Genomic DNA, 4551 nt, shown 5'->3' on the forward strand with positions numbered 1-4551 from the left:
ATAGTGGAGCTTACCTCAAAAGAGTGAGTGTGGAGATCTGGCCCCACCCCTCATCAGCCGTATGGTTGCATGGGCAAGGGAGAAATTTTCCCTTTGCCGCCTGTGGCAGGTGGCAGAGCTGGCCCTGAGGTCAGAAGAGCAGGAGAGCTGTCCCTGTCCCTCGCCAGCTGCAGCACTCGGGGGAGCAGGCCCTGCACCTCACCAGCTGCAACTCTCGGGGGAGCAGGCCCTGCACCTCACCAGCTGCAGCACTCGGGGGAGCAGGCCCTGCACCTCACCTGGGCAGCACAGTAGAGCAGGCCCTGCACCTCACCTGGGCAGCACAGTAGAGCAGGCCCTGCACCTCACCTGGGCAGCACAGTAGAGCAGGCCCTGCTGGTGTGGATGTGGGTGAACTGACCCTGAGGATGTGAAGGCAGGAGAACCAGTCCTGCCCTTCACTCACTGCTGCATAGGATGAGCTAGCTGGGTCAAAGCCAGAGAGCTCACCCTGGTGATGAGGATGAGGAGAACTGGCAGACTGACCGACCCTGCAACTACCCAGTCCCAGGAACAGAGCTATGAGTTTGCCCATCCCAACACCCACCCCATCTGTGATCTGCTGGAGCATGTGAAGGGGCTGGTCCTGTAGACCCAAAGCTACAGGATCTCCACAACACAGGGTGGCAACAGGATATCCAAGAGGAGCCCCAGTGAGGGCCCGATACTAATAGTGTAGCAGAAACCAGAGGCCTTGAACCAGACCAATGATGCTTTGCAATGAACACTTTTAAGTAAAGATGCATGGACAAAAAGGTTTACTGTATGACTACTATGCCACACTACAGCTTCCATGACGAGATTTTTTTCTTTTTCTTTTCTCTCTCTTGCTTAAAAAAAAAATCTCTTCAATTTTATTTCATTTTATTTTGGGGGAGATTGCAAGGGAAGGTGGATACAAAGCAGCAGGCGATGAATGGGATTGAGATGCATGATGTGGAAGACACAAAAATAAATAGAAAGAAAGAAAGAAAGAAAGAAAGAAAGAAAGAAAGAAAGAAGACAAGGATAAACACAGCTCCTTGAAGAGAGCAGAAACATGTATGCATTCTAGGTGTGCTGCCTGGGGAATTTTATACAAAGTGAACACATATGTTACTCGTGTAATAGCAACTCAGTTTGAGTAGCAGGACTTTAGATGCACCCCAAAGTTTTCTTCATGCCCCCCACCCCATCCTAGTTACTAGCCCTGACTTCCTACACATTACATTCAGTTTGCTTATTTTGGTTATTTTTTAAATTATTTTTATTTATGTGCATTGGATCTTATCTTCATGTGCATCTGTATGGGGTGTCAGGTACCCTAGAACTGGAGTTTCAGACAGCTATGAGCTGCTATGTGGGTGCTGGAAATTGAGCCCGGGTCCTCTGGAAGAGCAGTCAGTGCTCCTAACCACCGAGCCATCTCTCCAGCCCTGGAGTGTCATATCTGATGGTTGGCACTGTTCATCTATTTTCATTGCCATATGGTATCACACTATAGAAATGCCCCACCATTACCCATTTCCTGTTGGTGGAGTTTGGTTTGCTTCCAGATTGGGCTGTTACAAATGACACTGCTGGCCTGATGTTGGTAGCAGACGTCTTTAATCTTTAATCGCAGCACTCTAGAGGCAGAGGCTGGCTGATGTCTGAGTTCCCAGCGTATACAAACATTCATCGCTAATGGACACCGGAGACAGCCATAAAGAGAGTGAGAGTCTATTTTTTGATAAGGGAAAGAACACAGAGCAAGCATCAGGCCCCAGATTTTTGGTCACCTCCCAGGCTTTGCTCACAGAAAGCCAAAGCAAACCACTCACCCTCTGCGTCTCCCCAGCTGTAAACTGGAAGTAATTAGTGCCGTCTCTCCTTGTTATGTGTGCGGAGCCCTCTGCAAGTACTCACATAGCACAAACGTAAGCTATCATTAACATGGAAGCTTTTAATTATCAATGAAAGCCAAGGGGCTACTGTCCTTGTGTGGGTTTCCATTTCTAATTAAGAAGCCAGATTAGATGTGGCAGCTTGGCTAAGCAGGGCTGCACTGCCTGGCACCACGGGGGAATTCCCACACACACCCTCAGTCTGAGCTAGAAGGTTCCTCTCTGTTTCTTCTTTCAGTTGCCAAATACTCCAGCTTTCTCCTTCCTCTAGTGCCAGCATGAGTTTGCTTAGACTGGAAAAGCCATCTGGCTGGGGTCTGCCTGGTTGGACCAACTGCATCTCTCTGGGAAAGAAAGCCGCAGGGCAGGGTTGGTCCATGCCTTCATGCACTATTAACGCAGTGACTCATTATTGCCCATGAGGTGCTTGGAGCAACAGTGAAATATCAAAGGTTATATGATACACTGAACCAAGAGTAATAAAAAATAATTAATTGTAAGCATCATCAACATCTCCTGAGATGTTGGTTCCCAGGAGGGTAGTTACAGGCAGGAGACAGCACCCCCTTCTGACCGGTGTTATACTTGCACGGCTGTGGCAGGGATTTGCAGCTCACTGGATTGGCTGACTTTTCCCTTGGGGACACCCAGCCGGAAGTTATTAGCAACCCTGAATAAACCATTTTTTTTGTTTCCTTCTGCCCTTTCCTCTTTAAGCAAGAAAACCTGTGACGGATAATTTCACGAATCAGCATGGATAGGCAATGGTGTCCAGCTGTTTGATCAAACACATCTGTCCATTGCTGTGAAGATATTTTATTTTAATTAATTAATTAAGTGGTTTCCATTATTCACTTTCATTCAATACCAGCCTATTGTAAAATAAAATGATCCATTTTCTATTATAAAAAAGAATTGCAACTATAACAACATACCTTAAATTGGAACAAAAACCATTCATTATGATGGTTTTATTGATGTTTGCTGCTGTTTGACACAGGGTCCCAAGTAACTGAGGATGACCATGAGCACCTGCTTTTCTTGCCTCCTTCTTCCCAGTCCTGGAAGTGCTAGCAAGCCCCAACAGACCCAGACAGTTTTTTTAAAAATAAGTTTAATTAGTTATTATGTACACAATGTTCTGTCTGCATGTAAGCCTGCAGGCCAGAGGAGGGCATCAGATCTCATTACAGATGGTTGTGAGTCACCATGTGGTTGCTGGGAATTGAACTCAGGACCTCTGGAAGAGCAGTCAGTGCTCTTAACCTCTGAGGCACCTCTCCAGCCCCAGTTTTTTTTTAATGGAATTGTGAAGAAAACAAAGCAAAACAACAAAACCCAGCAGCAACAGCACCCCTGAGGGACCAAAGCCGTAGGCACTGCGCACCCTTACCCAATACCTAGCTCCTGATGAGTGGCTGCCATGCACAGAGGGAAAGCTAGAGGGGAGGTTGAGCCCTGTGAAGACAAGAAAAGATGGACCACAAAGATGACCCTCAGGCTTGTCTGCTAACACTGCCCTCCAAAGCCAGAGTCCACGCCTGAAACGGCCCCTTTAAAGAAAGAAGCAAGGGTGTCCCAAGAGGAGGAGGGCGAAGCCGATGCTGACAGGGATGGCAGTAACCCTGCCCAACATGGAGATGCCACGCAGGCCAGGCACGCACAGAGGACGGGAGGTGCTGCAGATGCCAAGTGGAAGGTGTGCATTTTGAGGAAGTGCATAATGCTGGCTCCTAACCACATTTTAAATCCCAGTGTTACGTAAGCGTTGGGTTTCATTTTACCTTCCCCTAAGCTATGTTATGATGTCAGCATGCAGGACACTTCCTGGTATTATTTATTTATCTATTCGTTCATGTGTTATTTATTTATTTAAAGTAGCCCTAGGTCTGGCTGTCTTGGAATTTTCTGTATAGACCAGGCTGGCCTCGGACTCACAGAGATCCACCTGCCTCTGCCTCCAGAGTGCTGGGATTAAAGGTGTGCACCAAAAGCAGACCACTTTCTTAGTTTTTTTAGTGGAGGGGAAGTAGGTGCCTCTAACACAGTGGTTCCCGAGCTGGATAGGGAGGTTGGGGGAGGTGCCTTTCCTTACTAGTTTTGAGGTCCTGGTTCCCAGATAGGATCCCTGATGGCACATATATCCACGGTAGCCCAAACACCTTGTGGTGTGGGAAAACTCAGATCCAATTTTGTGTTCTTTTCTCAACTCCCTTAAACTCCGCTGGTCTTTGTGGTGGTTTGAATAAGAGAGTCCGCCATACCAGGTGCTGGTGGCACACACCTTTAGTCCCAGCACTCGGGAAGCAGAGGCAGGTAGATCTCCAGGAGTTCAAGGCCAGCCTGGTCTACACAGTGAGTTCTAGGACAGTCAAGGCTACACAGCGAGAGCCTAGCTCTCTCTCCTTTCCAAGCCCCCCCCAAAAGAAAAAGAATTCCCTCCATAGGTTCATATATCCGAATGCTTGGTCATCGAAGAGTGGCACAATTCAAGAAGGATTAGAAGGTGTGACATGCTGGAGGAAGTGTGTCACTGTTTCACAAGCCCACATCAGGCCCAGCCTCTTTCTCTACCTTCCAATCAGGGGCCGCTCTCAGAATTTCTCCAGCACCACCCCTGCCTGGACCACACTCCCCGTCATGATGA

Source organism: Microtus pennsylvanicus, chromosome 15, assembly GCF_037038515.1.
Source record: "Microtus pennsylvanicus isolate mMicPen1 chromosome 15, mMicPen1.hap1, whole genome shotgun sequence".
NCBI classification, from domain to species: Eukaryota; Metazoa; Chordata; class Mammalia; order Rodentia; family Cricetidae; genus Microtus; species Microtus pennsylvanicus.